At 41.1% G+C, this 25,236-nt stretch overlaps 1 long non-coding RNA gene across 1 annotated transcript; it reads left to right on the top strand.

Annotated features, from left to right (window-relative positions):
* Positions 1-7,704: 7,704 nt before the first annotated feature.
* On the top strand, positions 7,705-10,316 carry LOC110498073 (uncharacterized). The gene is made up of 2 exons (XR_002469769.3): positions 7,705-8,098; positions 8,817-10,316. It is a non-coding gene; the product is annotated as an uncharacterized LOC110498073 (long non-coding RNA).
* Positions 10,317-25,236: the final 14,920 nt, after the last annotated feature.

Below are 25,236 nucleotides of genomic sequence, written 5' to 3'. Positions count from 1 at the left end.
GGGCCTCCCGGGTGGCGCAGTGGTTGGTTAAGGGCGCTGTACTACAGCGTCAGCTGTGCCACCAGACTCTGCGTTCGTGCCCAGGCTCTGTCGTAACCGGCCGCGACGGGGAGGTCCGGGGGGCGACGCACAATTGGCCTAGCGTCCCCCGGGTTAGGGAGGGTTTGGCCAGTAGGGAAATCCTTGTCTCATTGCGCACCAGCGACTCCTGTGGCGGGCTGGGCGTGGTGCGCGCTAACCAAGGTTGCACGGTGTTTCCTCCGACACATTGGTGCGGCTGGCTTCCGGGTTGGATGGCGCTGTGTTAAGATGCAGTGCGGCTTGGTTGGGTTGTGTATCGGAGGACGCATGACTTTCAACCTTCGTCTCTCCCGAGCCCTAAACAATTGGATACCACAAAATTGGGGAGAAAAAGGGGTAAAAATTAAACAACAAAAAAAAGATAAACATTTCCTATGAGTGTAATATTATTTGACTATGGATTTCCAAATGATCCAACACTGCTGTTTCTAAGGTTAATACATTTTATATATTTTTTTTTTACCATTCCTGAACCTGTGACCAGAAACAAGCTACATAGGGGCAATACAAGAATATATATTTTTTTACCATTCCTGAACCTGTGACCAGAAACAAGCTACATAGGGGCAATACAAGAATATATATTTTTTTACCATTCCTGAACCTGTGACCAGAAACAAGCTACATAGGGGCAATACAAGAATATATATTGTTTTACCATTCCTGAACCTGTGACCAGAAACAAGCTACATAGGGGCAATACAAGAATATATATTTTTTTTACCATTCCTGAACCTGTGACCAGAAACAAGCTACATAGGGACAATACAAGAATATATATTTTTTTTACCATTCCTGAACCTGTGACCAGAAACAAGCTACATAGGGGCAATACAATAATCAATTTTTTTCCATAAAGTTTTTTTATTCATTAGTTTGAGTTTAACCATAACATTTGTTGTAATATTTGTTCTATCTTTTCTGGAGGATAAAAACTGAAATTGTAACCAGCTTTGTATGGCTTGTTTAAGAAAGGGTGATACTTTAAACAATTGAATTTTCAATTATTCGGGAAATGAGAAGTTGTAATCTGTATAAAGGCAATTTTTAAAGAAAGGGTGACCCTTAATCTACTGGAGAACCATTTTGGCTTTAAGTATAATTTATGCATGAGTGAAGCTTTTAGTGAGAGGTTTAAAGCATTCATATTTAATTTTAGCCCCCCAAATACACATTCATTATATAAATAGGCACATTTAATTTTGTCTGGTTTAGGATTCCAAATGAAACCTTTTTTTTTGCTCATATGAATAAAAAAGGAGTCGTCTGGAGTAGGCAGCACCATTGGTAAGTAAACTGTTATAGGACGAAAGAGTTCATAAATGTGATTTTTTTCCCCCTATTAATAGACAAGTCGTACTTTATCAAACACCTCTCCATGGTTGCAGAATCATATAAATTTTTGCAAACTTTCTATTGAAATTGATTATGGTAAGTTCATTAATATTTTTTGAGATTTGAATACCAAGCATGTCTACTTCACCGCCCATTTTATTGGTAAATGCTGTCTTTTACCGAACCAATACGTAATATGTACTCTTCTCATAATTAGGTTTTAGTCCAGAAAGGCTAGAAAAGTGATCAAGATCTTCCATGAGAGTGTGCAGGGATCCAGTTTGCGGACTTAAGAAAACTTGAGTCATCGGCATACATTGACATTTGTTTTTATCGTCTGGATTTCTAAACCCTTAATGTTCTTGTTGGATAAAATTTGAATGGCTAGCATTTCAATGGCCATAATAAATAGATATGGAGACAACAGACAGCCTTGTTTTACTCCTTTTAAAAGCTCAATACTTTCTGAGAAGTAACCATTTATATACTATTTTACATCTGGGATTGCTGTACATAACTTTAAACCATTTGTATAAGAGATTCAACAAAATGAAAGTAATCCAGGCATATATATATAAATTCTAGTCGTACTTTACCAAACGCCTTTTCAAAATCTCCTTTGAAGACCAGGCCTGGTATCTTGGATGTTTCATAATGTTCAATTGTTTCAAGTAATTGTTGAATATTACAGTTGAAGTTGGAAGTTTACATACTCTTAGGATGGAGTCATTAAAACTTGTTTTTCAACCACTCCACAAATTTCTTGTTAACAAACTATAGTTTGTTTTGGCAAGTCGGTTAGGACATCTACATTGTGCATGACACAAGTAATTTTTCCAACAATTGTTTACAGACAGATTATTTCACTTAATTCACTGTATCACAATTCCATTGGGTCAGAAGTTTACATTTAATAAGTTGACTGTGCCTTTAAACAGCTTGGAAAATTCCAGAAAATTATGTCATGGCTTTAGATGCTTCTGATAGGCTAATTGACATCATTTGAGTCAATTGGAGGTGTACCTGTGGATGTATTTCAAGGCCTACCTTCAAACTCAGTGCCTCTTTGCTTGACATCATGGGAAAATCAAAAGAAATCAGCCAAGGCTTCAGACATTTTTTTGTAGACCCCCATGGGACCCCACCATGGGACCACGCAGCCGTCATACAGCTCAGGAAGGAGACAAGTTCAGTCTCCTAGAGATGAACGTACTCCACAGGTACACCTCCAAAATGACTTAACGACAACAAAGTCAAGGTATTGGAGTGGCCAAAGCCCTGACCTCAATCCCATAGAAAATTTGTGGGCAGAACTGAAAAAGCATGTGCGAGCAAGGAGGCCTACAAACCTGACTGAGTTACACCAGCTCTGTCAGGAGGAATGGGCCAAAATTCACCCATCTTATTGTGGGAAGCTTGTGGAAGGTTATCTGTAACATTTGACCCAAGTTAAACAATTTCAAGGCAATGCTACCAAATCCTAATTGAGTGTATGTAAACTTCTGACCCACTGGGAATGTGCTGAAATAAATAAAAGCTTAATTAAATAATTCTCGCTACTATTATTCTGACATTTCACATTCTTAAAATAAAGTGGTGATCCTAACTGACCTAAAACGGAATATTTTGTAGGATTAAATATCAAGAATTGTGAAAAACTGAGTTTAAATGTATTTGGCTAAGGTGTGTGTAAACTTCAACTTTATCTCCAGTATATCGTCCATGTAAAAAACGTGTCTGATCAGGATGAACAATATCTGGGAAAACCACTTTTATTCTATGTGCTATGCATTTTGCCAGGATTTTTTGTAGGCTACTACCACTTTTAGTCTTAATATTTACTACACTACTCACTGTTTAGCACATGACCTCACATGTGAACCCTTAAAGGGGGGGGGGGGGGGGGCTGGCTTAAGAGGGTGTAAACAATGCTGAATGGGTGTAGACAAAGGAGAGCTCATCAGTAGATACCTAAACTTTCATGGTCATGTTGACTGATTTTGTCTGTTAATCCGGTGAAGTGGGAAAAAAACTAGGTCAAATCATGACATCAGGTATGAGAAAGATGCCAGAGTTTCTGAGTTGGAATTCTGAGTTGGATGAGCGTTCTCAGTTCTCAGTTGTCTTGAACGCACTGTCGGAAGTCAGAGATTACCGACTTCCAAGTTGTTTTGAAGGCTCCACTAGAGACTACCTCTTGTTTCTGAATAGGGCTTACCTCCAACAAATAAGCCCTTGTGTCTGTATTGATGTGAGAAATAGGCATATCTACACAGTAATGGTGGCTGGCTGCGATATCAACTAGCCTAATAAGTTTGTACTGAGGTGATAGCCCTATTTTAGCTAAAATGACAAATTAAATTCATTAGATTACTCTGGCAATGAAAAATATGTACAAAAATGTACATGTGGAAGTTTCAAATCAAATCACATTTTATTAGTCACACGTGCCGAATAGAACAGGTGTAGGTAGACCTTACAGTGAAATGCTTACTTACGAGCCCAGTAACAGTAACATTGCAGTAACATTTCAAAAAAATATGAATAAGAATAAGAAATAAAACTAACACGTAATTAAAGATGAGCAGCAAAATAACAATAGCGAGACTATATACAGGGGAGTACCGGTACAGGGTCATTGTGCAGGGGCACCGGTTAGTTGAGGTAATATGTACAGTGGGGCAAAAAAGTATTTAGTCAGCCACCAATTGTGCAAGTTCTCCCACTTAAAAAGATGAGAGAGGACTGTAATTTTCATCATAGGTACACTTCAACTATGACAGACAAAATGAGAAAAAAAATCCAGAAAATCACATTGTAGGATTTTTAATGAATTTATTTGCAAATTATGGTGGAAAATAAGTATTCACCATTTTCAATGCAACCTTGAAACATAAAAATTAGGGGCTTCTAGCAACTCCCAAAACTGTCTATAGAATTCAACTGACAGGCCATCAGGACCAGGTGATTTTCCTTTTTTAATTTAATTCAGAACCTCTAATTTCTTCTATTGACCCAGGTGAATCGGAAACTGAGTGGAAATCATCCTCAATCACAGCTCTGGCTCTTGTCGTAGCTAGCTAGCTAGCATGCCTGCCATCTTTTGTGAGGCTTGGATATTCCGTCTTCTGTTGTCTTTCTGTCGTGTTCTTCCCATTCAACTTGACAAAAACAAACTCTAAAGTTGCCATATGTAGCTAAAACAAGTTATAGTTAGTGTCTTGCTACATTGATAGCCAATATTAGACTGTTAACCACCTAACCCTCAAAGTTGCTTGGACAATAGAAAAAATGCTCCCTCTCACAGCGATGCCATCTTGGCTCCCCCAAAAATGCCTTTATCGAGGTTATTTCCTTAACAGGTGATGTCAGTGGTCAGCATGTGGGAGAAGTCGGGGATCAGGGATGATAGACGAGTTACCCACTGGTAATTATGAGTTGTAGGGGCATTCAAGTGATTGGGCTAAATTTAACTACAAGGATAATTGATTGATCTGCCAGTATTTTTTATTTAGAGATTCCGGTAAACTCTGTTGTTTTTTATGTTTTAACAATTAGTATTGGATTATTCCCCATGGAAGCCAATTGTTAGATTAGAAACTGAACATTTTTTTCTTAGTTTTCAGTTGGCTTTGGCCGAGACCACACCATTTTTCCTTTGCAGGGAGAAACATTGCTTTTGACCAAATATTTCACATTTATAATATTAATGTTGTTATTGTTATATGTAAATACAAGTAATTTGTTTGTAGAGTGTTAACCTTCTTCACCAGTTCTCTTACCATTTTTTACCATTATGTGATTAGCTTACCAGTTGGTGTATCGGTAGGCCTAATGTTAATTATCCTGAGAGGAATTATGGTCTGTTGTTTTTCTCTTACTATAAATTGTTATTGTTAATTATTTAAAGTAATAGTAATGTCAGCATCCACGACGGCAGATACAGCAGCCTCGGCGACTGGAGGGCTACATAGTCAACCACGCACGCACTCTAACAACCGCTTCAAGGGGACATGCCCAACGAGGTGAGGGTGAGCCCTCCCCAACAGGTCATCTTTAGGCAAGCCACGCCCCCAAAGAAGAAGACCTGGAAGAGGATTCTGATGAAGAGGAAGGGGATCATCACCAACCTCAACAAAGTGAACTGTTGCAAAATCAGCAAAATGCAGAGAGCGCTGAGTCTGAGAGCTCAGATGAGGATTCTTATCCAGTAGTCATCAACAGGCCATGTAGGGATGAAGAGAGCCGACAGAGTAGCACACAGCTAGTATCAGATAATATTGAGAAACGTGGTCAGACTGAGATTGAGAAACGTGGTCAGAAACTTCACTGTGAAGGAGTGCCAACCAGTCCTCAGGGAGAGCCCGGAGAGGAGGGGGTAAATATGGAAACAGCTGAAGGCTCAGAGACTCAATCATCTCATGACGAAGTGGACACTGATTCATTGGGGTCACCCATGACCTTGCCCCACCGTTCAGCCTGGCAGAGGAGGCCCAGAGAAATTCTAACCTATAACACTTTAAGGCTGCCAAGCTCTTATCAGGATACAAACTAGAGATGCTCAGATGTGTATATATTTTCTTGTTTACCTTTACTAATCCAAGTGTGATAATATTTAGTGGGGGTTGCGTCTTTGCCCATAAAGGTAAACTGGGCATGTCTATATAGTTATATGGCTGTTAGCCCAGTTTTCCCTGGTGTTCTCAAGACCAGAACATAGATCCTCTGTGTTTGTTTTGAGGCCAGTGAAATATTTGGGCCAACATTTAGTTTTTGCAGGGGGGTGTTTTAAGGGGCTTAATACAGTTGTATTCCAGCCACTAGGGGGTACTCTGGTGAAACCCATGGGTAATAAAGAAATATAGTTTAAGTGAATTGGGGAGAGGAAGAAAAATGAACAAAAAGTGCTGTAAACTGCTGTTACTTGTGCTGACATGATTAAAAGTAAAGTAAACAGTACCTTTCGTGTTGTAGTTGATATTATAAGCTCATAGAAAAGGTAACACTAGCAAAACAGTCCTGTAGCGTAGCATTCACGTCATCTGACCATTCTTCAATTCACTACTGAAGGGACATATGAATGAAATAGTATTGTGGTAAATAGTTTAGTTTATGTAGTTTATATTTACCGGAAGAGGTCGATATAAGAGTATTTTTTGTTGTTGCCATTTATCAGGCAAATGATATTTTATTTTGAACATAAGCTAGACTATCTATAGGCCTACTATTGTAGAAAATGTCCCCATCACATTCAGTGAGGACAACCGTGATAAACTCTGAGGAGAGACCATAATGGTATCAAGCTTTTCAAATTATAAACCTGTTATAATATTCACTGACCGTTAAATAAAAAATGCAGGCTATGTGTTTTTACTGATGTCACACCCTAAGATGTAAAGGAAGAGGCCTAATGCGGCATTCATAATCAAGTGTGAATGTGGTAATTGCCAGTTGTGAAGTCGTAGACACCAGTTGGATGCATTCACATGCTTTGAATTCGTTTGGCTATGGCCAATAAACTGTGTCAACCATAAACTAAAAGTAGGCTGCCGCTATCATAATCGCAAACAAATTATAGTTACATTTATCAAGGCAATTTCCTAAGTACATGGCATCAGAGGTCTGCATGTGGAAGAAATTGGAGGTCAGGGAATTATAGACAAGTTTCCACTAGTAATTACAAGTTGGAGGGGCGTTCATGTGGATTCCCACTTGGTTATGAATGCAGCATCAGTGGCTTTGGTTTATGGGAGGTTTCAAATAAACTCATAAAGTAAAATAGACATCCCATCATTGCCCCATTATGGCATCTGTGAAAGCACAGGCCATCTCCATTTTGAAGTAGTCAATGTTCTTAAACTACTACTTCTGAGTTGGCAAGCAAACATAAAGGGTGCGTACTGCCACCAGGAGTGTGATGTTTGCTCATGAAATCAAATCAAATTTTATTGGTCACATACACATATTTAGCAGATGTTATTGTGGGTGTAGTGAAACGCTTGTGTTCCTAGCTCCAACAGTGCAGTAATATCTAACAATTCACAACAACACACACAAATCTAAAGAATTCACAACAACACACACAAATCAAAAGAATAGAGTTGAGAAATATATAAATATTACGATGAGCAATGTTGGAGTGGCGTTAACTGAAATACAGTAGAATATAATAAATACACATGAAATTAGCAAAGCAGTATGTAAACATTATTAAAGTGACTAGTGTTCCATTATTAAGTGACCAGTGATTCCATGTCTATAGGGCAGCAGCCTCTAAGGTGCAGTGTTGAGTAACCAGGTGGTAGCCGGAGAGTGATGAGTGTAATTTATTGGCTGATCCCGTATAGAATTATGTGATCCTTCCATAACCTATAGGATGTCCCTCCCAGTTGACTACTTAAAAATGGTGAAAGTCCTCAATAGCGCTTGGGGGACTAGAGTCCTCTATCTAGCTCTATGGATAGGGGGGCAGGGAGACTGGATAGGCAGTTGGTTTTGGGGATTCGCACGTCACAATCGGTGGGGGTTATAAAAATCCCCTGAATTTTTACTGCAGTCATTCGCAGTGAGAAAAGCCATAGACAAAGCAGTCACAACGTACATAATTGGAACAGAGACAGCCAACAAAATGACGACCGTTTACATTGGATTCCTTCTCTTTGCCATGCTTTTTTCATCACAGGTAAGAGCGTTTCTTCTAACAAAACTCGTTGCATGTTTGATTTGAAGTCTACTCAGTTTTCATTAGGATAACGTTACCTACCTACCCATTTTGGAAAGTAAAGGCATTTCAACAGGTGCAACATTCAAAATGGCTATTCCGTTTTTTTTTTACGGTTTCAATCTAAATGTTGAATTTGGTTAATGTATTTTCTCATTGACAAACGAATGATGGCGCGGGTAATTGGCCTCCAGATGTTTTCAGTTAGTCATTTAGAATATTTAGCGACCTAGTGTGCCATAATTTGAGTCAAGAGACATGACACCGTAATGCCTCCTTTCAGATAGTCTTGACGTGAAATTACTTCAGATAGGTTTATGTAATTTGAGAGCGACTTTTTTCTCTCCCCTGCGAAATTCAACTGCAGGATATTGTCCGTCACCCTATAGGCCTAGACTAGGGAAACGCATTTCCCAAAAGGATGCCACTCAACACCAATAACATGCGTATTAATTTAAATACATTGTGTTAAAACATTTTGCCATAGGATTGTTTTATGCCACACCCATTTCTGTGTGCCTAAATCTCAACTTTACGCATGTGTTTGCTCTTTGAAGTGAGTTGGACGGAAGTGATTAGATGTATTGTTCCTTTTGTCAAATGTTTCAGGTTAACTTTTTACTTTTCTCCCATCTGGCCAATGCCCAGACAGTGACGTGCCCCTCTGCTCTTGTTTTAGGTCCATGCGCAAAACACTACCACACAGTCCCTTCCTACGAATGTGACCAAAGCTGACTTCACCAGTTCCTCGATGCTCAACGTCAGTACCACGAACGTCAGTACCACGAACGTCAGTACCACGAACGTCAGTACCACGAACGTCAGTACCACGACCGTCAGTACCACGAACGTCTCCATTCCTCAAGGAGCCAGTGTGACCTTGCAGTCCAGTGCATTCACGCTCCTCATCCCTGTGGTGGGCTCGCTCCTACAGGGCTGCTTCTAGAGGGTTCATCTGCACTGAACAAAAGCCAAGACTAACATCGGCAGCCTAGATGTGCAAATGTTTTACAAAGAGCACATTATTAATTCTCGGAAGGTAGCCATATGCGCACCTAAGCTGTGGGATTCGGTGGCACGGGCAAAAACACTTTTCTTTATGCTCGCACCTCCTGGCTGCTTCAAACCGTAGGCCTACACTCTGCTCACTGGCCCCAAGCCCATGGCTTGGCAACAAGCTGTCTCACTGCAGAATGGGACGTTTGTCCATATACCTTTGAGGTTTAGGCATTAATTCACAAATGGGTAAGGTTTGGGATAGGGTGAAGTCATTTAAAGTGCCTAGCACTGGGATTGAACACATTACTAATTCATGGTAATAGTGCTCACTGTTGCCCCTAGTGGCCAATTTTGAAGTAATCTCCAGACATCGTGCTTACCTGGAAAGGTGTCTAATTTTGCAGTGGTTCTTTAGTGACCTGGCTGTTGCCTCCATGGAGGCAGGCCATGAGGCTCTAAACTCTATTCTTAGACTCAATATTGTGTAATTGCAGACCGCAAATCCAGAAACCCCATGAAATCAGGAAAAGCACATTGGTGCCTGCTTTTCCTGGTAAAACACCCTGAATTTGTCAGTTCTGGTGTTGAGACCGTTTCTTGACATTTGTTTACATGGCAGGTAAGGATAATTAATGTGGCCGGTTAGGTGACTTGGTGTGCCAGGTTAGGAGAATGAGGTAAAGGGTTAGCTTTAGAGACTGTTGTCCCCAACGTGAGCTACATGGCCACGGACCACTGGTGCGCGTCTGTGCGTTTTTTGAAATCAAGTTACGACCCATTATCTGAGACGCCCCTACTCCTTTGATTCACTTGGTCCCACTGTTCCTGATTTCAGACAGCAGAGTTTAACTTGTGTACATTTTGGCTGTGCCTGGGGAAATCAGCAACTGTTTGGGGTGCATTGTGGAAAATAACAGCCTATATTTGTCTGATCTGTGGCACTTATGTCCTTAACAGTACTATTTTTACTCCTGCAACTGCAATGGATACTTTGTCAGAGGCTTGATGTAGCCTACACTTGTGATGAACTTATTGAATTTTATATTGTAAACATGTGACTTATGTAAGTCAGTGATGCTTTTAGATCTCTTTGTATGTCGGGTTCAATAAAGCTTTGAAATGTATTTGTCATGATTAATATTTAATATCCTTGTACAATAAAATATGACATTGAATATAACTGACTTATCCTGTCAATTCCAAAGCTTGGCATTCATTGGCTTTTCCATTTGTCTTACAAATCCAATGCCGCAGGTCTTTCTCAAATTACTGGTTAACAATTGTGTGCCTTACAGATTGTTTTCTATTAACTGTCCAACTATTGGCTGCTTAGCAAAGGGCAAGAATTTTTGCTTGAACTGTTGGGGAAAAATCTGTTAATGGCATGTTTGGAACTTATTGGTCTAATTTAGTGGGACGAAATCCATGCAGTCTTCAAATGACACTTATTCCAACTTCTGTGGCAAGGTGTAACATTGGAAAGTATTCAGACCCCTTGACTTAAACAAGTTAGACTTATAAAATTCATTAAATGTTTTGGATACTCTACACTTAGTTTGACTGTCAACGATGTGAAAACGGCTTTAGACATTTTCTTTGCAACAAATCCCTTGCAATAGTATTTGCAATTGCGCTCTGGTGCATCCTGTTTCTACAACTTGGAGTCCACCTGTGGTATTGATTGGACATTTGGAAAAGGCACACCTAATGTCCCACAGTTCACTGCATGTCAGAGCAAAAACCAAGCCATGAGGTTAAAGGAAATGTCTAGAGCTTTGAGGAAAGGATTGGGTCTAGGCACAGATCTGGGGAAGGTTACCAAAACATTCCTGCAGCATTGTAGTCCCACAGTGGCCTCCATTAAATTATAGTTTGGAACCAAAGCTCTTCCCAGAGCTGGCTGCCTGGCCAAACTGAGAAACCTGGGGGAGAAGGGCCTTGGTCAGGGAGGTGACCAAGAACCTGACGATCACTCGGACAGCTCCAGTGTTCCTCTGTGGAGCTGGGAGATTCTTCCAGAAGGACAACCATCTCTGCAGCACTTTGCAAATCAGGCCTTTTATGTTAGGGGCCTGACAGAAGCCACTTCAGTAAAAGGCACATGACAGCCCTCTTGGAGTTTGCCAAAAGACACCTAAAGACATTCAGACCATGGGAAACAAGATTATGTGGTCTGAAACCAAGATTGAATGCAGTGTCACATCTGGAGAAACACTGGCACCATCCATATAGTGAAGCATGGTGGTGGCAGCGTCAGGCTGTGGGGATGTTTTTCAGCAGCACTGACTGGGAGACTAGTGAGGATCGAGGGAAAGATGAACAGAGCAAAGTACAGAGATCCTTTATGAAAACCTGCTCAGGGCCTCAGACTGGGTCGAAGGTTGACCTTCAACAGTTCAAAGACCCTAAGCACACAGCCAAGACCACGCAGGAGTGGCTTCGGGACAAGTCTCTTAATGTCCTTGAGTGGCCCTGCCTGAGCCCGGACTTGAATCCGACCGAACATCTCTGGAGAGACCTGAAAATAGCTGTGCAGCGACGCTCTCCATCGTACCTGACAGAGCTTGAGAGGATCTGCAGAGAAGAATGGGAGAAACTTCCCAAATACAGGTGTGCTAAACTTTAGCGTCATACCCAAGGAGACTTGAGGCTGTAATCGCTGCCAAAAGTGCTTCAACAGAGTATAGGGTCTGAATACTTCTGTAAATGTGATTAAAAAATGTTTTTATACATTTGCAAACATTTAGAAAAACCTGTTTTTGCTTTGTCATTATTGGGGTATTGTGTGTAGATTGATGAGAAAACCACCACAATTTTTTGAATAAGGCTGTAACGTAACAAAATGTTGGAAAAGTCAAGTAGTCTGAATACTTTCCCAAATGAACTGTATCTAGGCCTCCCAGTGATTTGAGTTAAAACTGGTTTGACTGTCCACCTTATGTCCTTATTTTAGCATTTGCCATTCAAGGGCAGCCATTTTTCAGCCATCTCAAACAATGTGACCAATTTAATTTGGTGGCCTACTTGGCACCACTTTCATGACTCTTAACATGCTTACTGGCTGTCTGCATTTTGTATAGCAGGTTGTTTATTGTTATGAATCTTGCCCTGGAGGCAGAATTGAGCGATTTTCGGCTGCAAAGTCAAAATTGGCTACAGCATAAAAATGTATGCAAACAAAAATGACCTTTTTGGTCTTAATTTAGGGTTAGGGTTAGGTTTAAAATCAGATTTTTATGATTGTGGCTGTGCCAGTTATCGACCACTGCAGAGCTGCCTCCAGTGTGAGATTCATGACAAATGCCAACCTGCTTTTGTAAATTTGATCTAAATCAAAGAAGTGGGATTCTGTATTTTTCAAATCCTTCCATTATCTTGATTTTGGGTCTCGCTTGTCCAAAGGAAGGGTAAACTACATTCTAAATCACTTGACAAGATTCATATTGTTTCTTCAGATTTAGAAGCGGAGCCTGAAGTTCTTTCCAATGGTTAATTTAAATGACAAGATTTTGATTGTGGTAATTTAAGATTTGTTTCAATCAAATAGTTGTGTCCCTCTGCTCCCTGTAAGCAAAGCATCTTATCAGTCACTTAAACCACCCAACCCTAGGATTATATGCATCAACCAAACATGTTAATCTCCTTAGTTTCCAGTAATCCTGCTTTGGATCACAGTGAAGCTCTGTAAAGGTTGTGTACTGTATTGGTTGGCAACAAGACAAGTGCTGATGGTGTACCAGGGGAATTGTGTTTTGTATGAAGTGTTTGAGGTGGAGTGGGAAACCTAGTCAGTTGTACCACTGAATGCATTCAACTGAAATGTGTCTTCTGCATTTAACCCAACCCCTCTGAATCAGAGAAGTGCAGGGGCTGCCATAATTGACATCCACATCTTTGGTGCCCGGGAAACGGTGGGTTAACTGCCATGCTCAGGGGCAGAATGGCACATTTGCACCTTGTCAGCTCAGGGATTCGATCCAGGAACCTTTTGGTTACTGGCCCAACGGTCTAACCACTAGGCTACCTGCCAGATGTGTGGTAGAGTTGCTCAAGAAACAAAAAGATCACGTGTCAAGATGAAACACTCTGACAATTCTACATGAGCCTTGCTAACAGGGCCTGGTAAGTGAGGATCATCAGGCATCAGTGTTCCCTCTCAAGATCACTTTCATAGGCAAGTCCTCATTGCTCCCATTTTCTACAGTCTGCGCTTTGCATGCAGTCATTTTCTGAGGAAGGAATTTGCATTGATTTACATCCATTTGTCTTCATTTGCATCCCATCTCCTACCTGCATGCAGTAGCGGTGTTTTGGTAAAATCACTGGGGAAGCCAGTGACAACTAAAAGATACCAAAAACCATTTAGTCTTTATGATGTGGCTGTCCATGGTTCTGGTTTTTGTTTGCGTGTGTGTGCGTGTTCATGCAAGTAGAAAAACATGTTGACTCACCCCACTTGTAGAGAAATGCCAATGCCATCTTCCCCTCTTTCATGTTGACAAAATTATCTATCACTTACAGTACACGCTTTTATTTTTTGTTGTCCTAGGCTAACTGGCTAAAATGCTTGCTCGCTAACCTAACATCCATTCATGGTAAACGTTAGCTAGTTAACATTAGCCTTCTACATCTAGCTACATATTGAACTTCCATTCTCTCAGGCCGGGGGCACAACAATGTATGAATTAATAGTTGGATTAGAGTTGCCGTTATAATCATTGGCCAGTACAGAGAATTAAGTAAAACCACAAGTCCAAATCCCTATCTCCATCCATGGCTAATTAAAGAAAGGGCCAATTTTAGCTAGCTGGCTGGCCACCAGAGGACAACTAGTTGCAAAAATTCAAATTTTTCTGTCAATGACATATGCTCTCAATGGGATTCGATAGGAGTGACGCCAAATCCAAGCTGATTTCCCTCAACACTTTTCTTTTGGTGCGCCAGGACCATTCACAGTTGAGCTCGCTCAGTTTAGCGCCAATGCTGATTGGAAAAGGTTTTATACTTTTTTCGTCAAGGGAACCCAGATCTGCTGGCTTCCCTTGCCGTCAAAGCTATGGGCGGCAACAATGTCATACTCGTTTGGACCAGACAGCATCAGATAGATGGCTGAGACAGGGGCGCTGTTTCGCTCCCTCGGATGCTTTCTCCTGTGAGATACATTTAGCCTTTAGGAATATTATGAAACACAGAGAGATGAAAGATAAATTATACATACGTTTTTGGGGGAAGCCTGGCTTCCCTTGGTATCCATGACTACATGCCACTGCCTGCATGGTGTTTACTGTTGTAGTTAGCATTGAGGTAAAGTAGGCTGTTTCTATAAACATCTATAAAAGAACAGCAGGAAAGCTCTCATACCTCTTGGTCTTACATGATGATTATGGCCTTAGCATTTTAGAAAATCAACATGTGAAGTGAAACAAGTGTTAAGCACAGTGATGTTGGAGGCTAGAAAACACAGACTAGATGAACTGGCAGGTGATATGTATAAAGGTCCTGTAAGTTATTATGAGTCTTTAAAATCTAACTTGGTGGTGTCCAAGACAGATAAAACATTGAACTATGAAAATGTATGCACTCACTACTTTAAGTCGCTCTGGATAAGAGCGTCTGCTAAGAGTAAAAATGTAACCCTTATCCATGCACGTCACAGACCTGAGTGGTATACTATGAAGCAAGGTACAGTAGATCTATTCAGGCTTTTATAAAGCAAGCTAGCTTCAGTTAGCTTCACATTCCCGCTCAGGCTATATCCGTATTACGGAGGTGGATATTGATCGTGCACCCACCGCTTACTCGAGCCGGCTCGAGCTGGGTTTGTAACTGCACGTTCATGTTGCACATGGCTATTCTAATGCCGAACGCCTCATTGAGACAATGCTGAACCATCATTCCATGGGTGAGTCAGTGCCACATTTTCTTTTGTGCCAAAATCAAAAAGTGATCTTGCAAATTCAGCAGGCTATGGTGTGAAATAGGGTGTTAGAAGTGCAGTCTTTATTTTACTAGGTGTATCATTAATGCCATCTTTAATGCCATCAAATCAATGCTTTATCCAGCCAGGTCACCCGTGATACAAATCATTATTCGACTGCCATCCATGTCTGAGGACGTCGGGAGATGATGTAGAAACCGGCCACTAGGGGCAACAGTGAGCACTGGTACCGTCAAGTAGGTTTCAGTTTTGCTAGGGCATTGTGGACAGGGATGACAGATGGGCATCTACCTCTGATTCGAAAGGTTGCATGTTCAATTCCAGAAATACGACATTTTGTTTTAAGCCTATCCCAAACCTTAACCCTTTGGAGTTCATGCCTAACCTTAAGATTTCTGAATTAATGCCTAAACTTAACCTTAAACACTTCGAAATTTGACATTTGCAACAACTTTGAAATTGGACTTTTGATAAACATGGATGCATGTCTAATTCTGACGTGAGACAGAGCTAGCTGGCTTTATCAATGCAGGAGCACCTTTCCCCCCCACTCCTATAGATCAAATAATTGTATTAGGTCATGCAAAAGTTTTACTCTGGTGAATTTTCAAAATGCAATCTGTCATTACTAAATATGTAACGTGATAGGTATTTTAACATTACTATTTTAACACAAAAAAACATTTGTTTAATAAAATATTTAATAAGTAATCTTCCTCAAGTGAAGGGGATGATATCTTTGCGAGAGGAAGATAATCTGACTTAATGTGTCCTCAACTGGCAGCTCAGACACTTGAATCAATGGATCAATGAAGTTAGCCTGTCCCAGAGTAGGTTAGTTCTGATGGATTCATTGCCATAGAAATGTACCTGGCTTAAAGGTGAGCCACATTCGTGTGACCGGTTATCCTGAGTTGAACTCAGAGTTGACCAAAGTTACCTCAGTAAATCCTCAAACTAATTCATAGTACAGGGCTCAGTTCCACTCACTTGAACATGTGTTACTGTGCCTCAGTGGTGCAACATTATCACTTCTTTACCACTCTGTGGTGTGAAAACAAACAGCAATTGGAGGCTTGAACCAAACGCCTGACAACTTTTAATTATTTGAAAGGCTAGGATGGAGCATTAGAACCAGTGTGAACCAGATTTGCTTTTGTGGGCATGTTGGGGAGGTAAACCATTCTGAAAGGTCAACTGATAGGATCAGGGAGCAAACAACAACCATGATTCCCATGCAATTAAAATGCATGACCCAGTGAAATGCTTTAACATAAAAAGGCATCAATCACTTCCTATAGAATGCTACGTGCCTCTTCATTTTACTGAAGGTATGTCCACATAAGCATAAATCACGCATCATTTTATGGTTGTTATTAGAATCCCCATTCGCCAATGCCAGTGGTGACAGCTAGTCTTCCTGGGGTCCCATCACATTAAAAAAAATACAGACAAAAGACTACAATTTACATACATACACAGCTGAAGTCTAAAGTTTACATACACCTTAGCCAAATACATTTAAACTCCGTTTCACAATTTCTGACATTAAATCCTAGTAAACATTCCCTGTCTTAGATCAGTTAGGATCACCACTTTATTTTAAGAAGGTGAAGTGTCAATAATAGTAGAGATAATTATTTATTTCAGCTTTTATTTCTTTCATCACATTCCCAGAGGGTCAGAAGTTTACATACACTCAATTAGTATTTGGTAGCGTTGCCTTTAAATTGTTTAACTTGGGTCAAATGTTTCAGGTAGCCTTCCACAAGCTTCCCACAATAAGTTGGGTGAATTTACTTGTTTCCTCCAGTATCTTCACAAGGTCCTTTGCTGTTGTTCTTGGATTGATTTGCACTTTTCGCACCAAATTACGTTCATCTCTAGGAGATCTCCTTCCTGAGCGGTATGACGGCTGCGTGGTCCCATCGTGTTTATACTGGTGTACTATTGTTTGTACAGATGAACGTGGTAACTTCAGGGATTTGGAAATTGCTCCCAAGGATGAACCAGACTTGTGGAGGTCTACAAATTTTCTTCTGAGGTCTTGGCTGATTTCTTTTGATTTCCCCATGATGTCAAGCAAAGAGGCACTGAGTTTGAAGGTAAGCCTTGAAATACATCCACAGGTACACCTCCAATGGACTCAAATTATGTCAATTAGCCTATTAGAAGCTTCTAAAGCCATGACATCATTGTCTGGAATTGTCTAAGCTGTTTAAAGGCACGGTCAACTTAGTGTATGTAAACTTCTGACCCACTGGAATTGTGATACTGTGAATTATAAGTGAAATAATCTGTCTGTAAACAATTGTTGGAAAAATGACTTGTGTGATGCACAAAGTAGATGACCTAACCGACTTGACAAAACTATAGTTTGTTAACAAGAAATTTGTGGAGTGGTTGAAAAACGAGTTTCAATGATTAGAATGCCAGAAATCACATTTAGATTATGGTAATTCATATTAACAGAACATGCAAGTCAAGGATGCAACGATGTGCGTCCCTTCTTACCTAATTCTGATGGGCACTTTGAAGATGCCAACAAGACGAGTAACAAACAGGAAAAATCACTAGCCTATGTTAATCTTCTATCCTCCATAGTAGAAAAGTTGATCTATTCTATTGTAAAAAATTAAAAAAGTGAGCCCCAACCTCCCATCCCATCCGATTCCCACAACCCCACCCAGCTAACATGTCCCCATCCAACCCACAGCCCTCCCAAAAATCATGTTTCCCACCCCTTTCCAACCACCTCCAGCAACTAGGGTTGCTCGTCAGTCACCCATGGTCACCCATGGTGGACCATTCTTGACACAGGAAACGGTTGAGCTTGAAAACCCCAACAACATTGCCTACTAACATACCCTGTTCAAAGTCACTTAAATCTTTTGTCTTGCCCATTCACCCTCTGAATGGCACACATACACAATCCATTCTCAATTGTCTCAAGGCTTAAAAACAATTGTTTAACCTGCCTCCTTCCATTCATCTACACTGTTTGAAGTGAATTTACCAAGTTACATGAATAAGAGATCATGGCTTTCACCTGGATTCACCTGGTCAGTCTATGTCATGGAGAGAGCAGGTGTTCTTATTGTTTTGTACACAAAGTGTATATTGTTTTTTGTATGTGTTGGGCTTTAGCTGAGATTATTCTTTACAGGGTCAAGTATATTTGTCCAGGCCTCAATTGTTCCTTGACTAGCACCATTCATTCTCGCTGTTGATAATTCTAATAACTCAGAACGAAACAGAGCAGGCATTACCTGTTATTATGGCTGAGGGATTGGCATATAGTATTTGAATCATATTAATGAAATTGTAGCCCCACCCCATATGTTCCAAAACTGGACAAAGATATGACCATTCTAGTCTATCAAAAGCTTTTTTCTGCGTCGAGAGACAGAACTGCCCAAGGAGCTTTGGTTTCTGATGAAGCGTGTAAGATATGTAATATCTTATCTGAGGATAATCGTTTTTTAACAAACTCGCTTTGGTTCGGATGTACCAATTTGGGTATGCATGTTTTGAAACGGGAGGGCAGAAGTTTTGAAAATAGTTTAATATCTGTGTTTATCAAAGTGAGAGCACTGGGTGGCATCCTTTTTTAAAACAAAAGCGAAATTAGTGCAGTATTTACATACCTTTCAAATGAACCTTTGTGAACGGCTGTGTTGATCATTTTAAGTAACAGTGGACCTACATTTTTTAAATACATAGTACCTCAGGAGGAATACCATCACAACCAGGTGATTTTCATTTATTCCTGTTATCCAATGACCTTTTGAGTTCACAGAGAGACATTTGGGCTCCTAGCAAGCCAGCTTCCTCAGTAGAGAGAAGAGTAGATCTCATATCTTTTAAAAAGGACTAATTTTACATTTACTGTACATTTGACAATTTTTGTCATTTTTATCCAGAGAGAATTACAGTTAGTGCATTCATCTTAAGATAGCTAGGTGGGGAATCCACATATCACAGGCATAGTAAGTACACATTTCCTCAAAGTATCATATCGAAAGGTTTTGTGATGAATGAGCCTTGAAAGATGAAGTTGAATTAGCATTTCTGCCCATAATTTCATGTAAAGTACTCCAAAGTGTTTTTCCATAGTTCATAGACACAGTAAATATGAATGATGTCAATGTGAATATTACACATTGGCTTGAAGTTAGAATTCAGGTCTCAGTGAATAATAATATTTGTTTAATATATTTACCCAATATAAACTCAGCAAAACTCAGCAAAAGGACATGAGACATATAAACTGAACAAGTTCCACAGACATGTGACTAACAGAAATTGAATAATGTGTCCCTGAACAAATGGGGGGTCAAAATCAAAAGTAATAGTCAGTATCTGGTGTGGCCACCAGCTGCATTAACTACTGCAGTGCATCTCCTCCTCATTGACTGCACCAGATTTGCCAGATGTTACCCCACTCTTCCACCAAGACACCTGCAAGTTCCCGGACATTTCTGGTTGGAATGGCCCTAACTCTCACCCGCCGATCCAACAGGTTCCAGACATGCTCAATGGGATTGCCATCCGGGCTCTTCGCTGGCCACGGCAGAACACTGACATTCCTGTCTTGCAGGAAATTATGCACAGAACGAGCAGTATGGCTGGTGGCATTGTCATGCTGGAGGGTCATGTCAGAATGAACCTGCAGGAAGGGTACCACATGAGGGAGGAGGATGTCTTCCCTGTAACGCACAGCGTTGAGATTGCCTGCAATGAGAACAAGCTCAGTCCGATGATGTTGTGATGCACCGCATCAGACCGTGACGGACCCTCCACCTCCAAATCGATCCCGCTCCAGAGTACAGGCCTTGCTGTAACGCTCATTCCTTCGACGATAAACGCGAATCCGACCATCACCCCTGGTGAGACAAAACTATGACTTGTCAGTGAAGAGCACTTTTTGCCAGTCCTGTCTGGTCCAGCGACGGTGGGTTTGTGCCCATAGGCAACGTTGTTACCGGTGATGTCTAGTGAGGTCCTGCCTTACAACAGGCCTACAAGCCCTCAGTCCAGCCTCTCTCAGCCTATTGCGGACAGTCTGAGTACTGATGGAGGGATTGTGTGTTCCTGGTGTAACTCGGGCAGTTGTTGTTGCCATCCTGTACCTGTCCCGCAGGTGTGATGTTCGGATGTACCAATCATGTGCAGTTGTTGTTACACGTGGTCTGCCACTGCGAGGACTTTCAGCTGTCTGTCCTGTCTCCCTGTAGCGCTCTCTTAGGCATCTCACAGTACGGACATTGCAATGTATTGCCCTGGCCACATCTGTAGTCCTCGTGTCTCCTTGCAGCATGCCTAAGGCACGTTCACGCAGATGACCAGGGACCCTGGGCATCTTTCTTTTGGTGTTTTCCAGAGTCAGTAGAAAGGCCTCTTTAGTGTCCTACGTTTTCATAACTGTGACCTTAATTGCCTACCGTCTGTAAGCTGTTAGTGTCTTAACGACCGTTCCACAGGTGCATGTTCATTAATTGTTTATGGTTCATTGAACAAATATGGAAACAGTGTTTAAACCCTTTACAATGAAGATCTGGGAAGTAATTTGGATTTTACGAATTATCTTTGAAAGACAGGGTCCTGAAAAAGGGACGTTTCTTTTTTTGCTGAGTTTATAAGCCATGTATTAATCAACATGCTAAGGGTCTTGGTAAGGAAACTCTCCAAAAAGAGGCTTCTTTTTTTTCGTTCTTCAAATCCTCTGTCTGCAAAACTTTGAGAGGAGATGAGGTCTGATCTGGATTTTGTGTCAGTAATCCGCTCTTACCCTCAATCACATTTAGATGCTCAAGTTATGGTCACTGGGAGAGCTCACTGTAAGATTCACAGTCAGCAAGTGGGGCTCACATGTTAGTGTTTTCCTGTTGCTCTTGGTGACATAGGAGAAACAAAAACACCTCAATAATTTACATAGGCCGGTGTCGTGTCTTTGGCTATGCCGGATTAAGTGATATGACATGCTATTCTATAAATTCCTTTCCCTGTAATTTATATTACCTGATTGAGCTAATCATGTAAATGTAATTAACTAGAGAGTTGGGCACCACAAAATAATATTTATAGAGCTGTTATCTTCCGAATAAAGTCTTAAAGACCTAGTAATATTTTACATCAATAGCAGTCAATATTAATCGTCATCTTAATTCAGTCTCATCTGAAAGTTGTCAATTCTTGGTTATCTGCACCAACCCTGGCTAACAAGTTGTATCAGCAATACAAAATTGGGTTTAATTATTTATTCACTAAATACCTAACTAATCACACAGAATTACACATACACATTTTTAAGTCATAACTTGATTACAAATTACGTCATAAAGGAAAACATCCCTAGCTGGCGGAACAGATATGACAGCTGGTTACACAAAAGAAAAGGGTCTGGGTTTGAGTGAAAGAGCGGGAAGACTGAGGAACAAAGGGTGAAGCTGTGCTATCGTAAATACAGTATCTTATGCATTCTAAATTACCGTCCATTTGGAAAAGGAAAATGCAATAAATATATACTCTGAGCTGCGTTTCGGCAGGTTGGTGGTAGATGGAAGGCCGTGTTGCCCAACCGAGTCCTTTGTCCCTTGAAGAATGTCTCTGCTGGTAAATTGAATACGTTGTAGGAACGTCGTTGTGTGGTAGACGGGATGCTCTGTCTGTTCCTTCCTAACCCTCGTTTGCAGCGACTGTTGCTAACTCAACGGCTAGGAGGTATCACTTCTGTAGTGAATAAGAGTTCAAAGTTCATACCATTCGCAACCAAAGCTCACGCTGATATTGGCTTCGTTCTGTAGTTATTATCTGAACCATTCTGACATCAGACCGTCGTCCTCACATCCTCGGAACAGGAGGTTACATTGTTGTCAAGGGCTTATATAGGAAGGGAGAGGAGGGCGTGTTTGAAAAGTTTTATAGCCCATGTCCCTTCACAGAGCGGGCCACTGATTGAGCTGAGCCCTATCTTATGAAAACCCAAATCTCACATTTTAGAAGCTAAAATCACATTTCATCCCACCACGAATCATTTCATATTCAAACATTTAAATTGAACAACAATTCCATGTGAATCCGATAACTCTGATGTGTAGACTTTCCACTGTAGAGTTTATGTCATCTTATCATTGATGAGAATGTCTCAGATGACAACCGAACTGACATCATATTCATTAAGTACCACCACATATGTTCAATTGGTCGGATTACCAGAAAATAGTTCATTTCCCTCCACCTTCTGATGTTCCCAGAATCTCTATGTTAACCAAGGGGTTTACAAATGTAACATCAGTAGGGTAGAGAGAGGAAAAAGGGGGGAAGAGGTATTTATGACTGTCATAAACCTACCCCCCAGGACAACGTCATGACACCAGTTAATAATTTAATGTGAGGAGACCCGTGTTTCCCCCAGTCACTACTTCCCTGGTTTGCCCCTCTGGACAGAACAAGGTCCCTTTTGGACCTGACCTGCACCCCCAAATACAGAAACAGCTACCCCATTTACAAATAAACACACATAAAGACAGACACACACGCACCATGCATTCTGACCCCCAGTTTTCATCACTGTGGGAACTTCATCCCTCCCTGATTGCATAACAAAAGCCCCATTGTCCCTCCAAGGCTCCCATCTTATGTTTCAGAGGTAAACTCATTTGGGAGACGTGAAGAGAGGGTTTGGCCACTCTTTCACTATAGTCACCACTGCATGACCCCTTCAATCCAGTGTGTGTTCCACTCTCCTTAACACGCAGACCCCCCCCCGCCCCCCGCCCCCCACCTGAAACCTATAGAGAAACCTGAGTGGTGGTGTGGGGGGTTGTGGTTGGAAGGTGGAGAGTGGGGAAAGAGTAAAGGTTGGGGATTAAAAGCAAGTGAATGGAAGAGAGAGAAAAAGGGGAGGGGAAGGGGATGGGGGCAGAGGAAGGGTGGAGGGGGTTCGAGAGGTATGTTATCAGAGTGGGTAGAGGGCAGGTGAGGGCATATGGCCTGAGGGACACTATGTACTCTCACCACTTGACGAGAGATACGGGGATACAGGGTCCTTGAGCCAGAAATCCGCATTCCAGAAATCACCAGCGTTATCAAAAAGCTACAGTACTGTATGTCTGTCATGCACATTCTGTGATGATTTTGTCTATGTTGCTACAGTGCCTAGGGCTGTTATAGTGACCGTATTACTGGCACACTGGCGGTCACGAGTCATGACGGCAGTCAAAAGCCTACCTGGGTGGCATGAAAATGAACCACAGGAAAAGCTTCCTCTATTCACAATTTAAGTTAATAGATTTCAAAAATCCCCCCATGCCCCTGTCCCGAGACAGGTTCATGATAATGGTCCAGTCTAAATCAAAACTAATTTCACACATATTAATTAGTATACTGTATATCTATATAAGGTCCCACAGTTGACAGTGCATGTCAGAGCAAAAACTAAGCCATGAGGTCGAAGGAATTGTCCGTAGAGTACCGAAACAGGATTGTATCGAGGCACAGATCTGGGGAAGGGTACCAAAACATTTCTGCAGCATTGTAGGTCCTCAAGAACACAGGGAGGTGACCAAGAACCCAATGATCACTCTAACCTAGCTCCAGAGTTCCTTTGTGGAGATGGGAGAATATTCCAGAAGGACAACCATCTTTGCAGCACACCCACAATCAAGCCTTTATGGTAGAGTGGCCAGATGGATGCCACTCTTTAGTAAAAGGCACATGACAGCCCACTTGGAGTTTGCCAAAAGGCACCTATAGACACTCAGACCATGAGAAACAAGATTCTGTGGTCTGATGAAACCAAGATTGAACTCTTTGGCCTGAATGCCAAGCATCACATCTGGAGGAAACCTGACACCATCCCTACGGTGAAGCCTGGTGGTGGCAGCATCATCCTGTGGGGATGATTTTCACCTTCAGAGAATGGGTGAAACTCTCCACAGGTGTGCCAAGCTTGTAGTGTCATACTCAAGAAGACTCAATGATGTAATTGCTGCTAAAGGTGCTTCAACAAAGTACTGAGTGAATGGTGTGAAAACTTTTTTTTGTAACTTTTTAAAAAAAATATCCATTTGCAAAAAAAAGTTAAAACCTGTTTTTGCTTTGTTGTTATGGGGTATTGTGTGTAGATTGATGAGGGTAAAAAAAATAATTTAATCAATTTTAGAATAAGGCTGTAATGTAACAAAATGTGGAAAAAGTCAAGGGGTCTGAATACTTTTCGAATGCACTTTAGGAGGACCTGTTTGTTTGTTAACCTCTCAACACAGAATAGCCGCAGGTGCGTACTTCCTTTTAAATAGTTTGGAGAAAATATCCTTTCTATTTTATTCAGTAATGTTCAATTGTATTCTTCATACTATAATATAATAAAAAAACAATGTCACGGAATTCTAAGTAAATTTTGTCTGCTAAATTAATTAGTATATCCCACAGCCATATGGAATAGGCATATCAGGGCCTAACAGATGGACATCTCAGAGTATGCAAATTCTGTTCTTCTGAAATAGACAACATTTTCTCCTTATAATGTTTCTTTAGACCGGTCTAAAATAAATAAGTGATTCATTGTGATGGTATAATCTAGTAAATGGATTTACTAGACTTTTTTAAAATGTAGATGCTCCAAAGGTCTGTAACAGCCAGGAGATGCTAAATGTGTTTATTATCAAGGATATCTCCAGAGTGTGGTGTGGTCAGCCCAACGCATCATCGGGGGCACACTGCCTACCCTCCAGGACATTTACAGCACTCAGTGTCAAAGGAAGGCCAAGAAGATCCTTTAGGACCTCAGCCATGGTCTGTTCACTCTGCTTCCATTTAGCAGACAGACAGTATAGGTGCATCAGAACCAGGACCGAGAGACTGAGAAACAGCTTCTATCACCAGGGCATCAGACAGTTGAACAGCCATCACTAGCCAGCTACCTTTACAGTACTCAGATCTGCACCTTGATACTAATGCTCCATGTACTGTACAGTCGTGGCCAAAAGTTTTGAGAATGACACAAATATTAATTTCCACAAAGTTAGACTCACTTCTAGACTCACTTCAATTTGCTGACAGCAAAAACCCTCACTAACTTTGACATATGCACAATTGAAAGTATCCTGTCGGGCTGTATCACCGCCTGGTACAGCAACTGCACCGCCCGCAACCGCAA

This window comes from Oncorhynchus mykiss, chromosome 19 (assembly GCF_057628025.1).
Source record: "Oncorhynchus mykiss isolate SJ-2025 chromosome 19, ASM5762802v1, whole genome shotgun sequence".
Taxonomy (NCBI): domain Eukaryota; kingdom Metazoa; phylum Chordata; class Actinopteri; order Salmoniformes; family Salmonidae; genus Oncorhynchus; species Oncorhynchus mykiss.
Note: the sequence above shows the minus strand (reverse complement) of the source record. Positions and strands in the feature narration are given on the sequence as shown.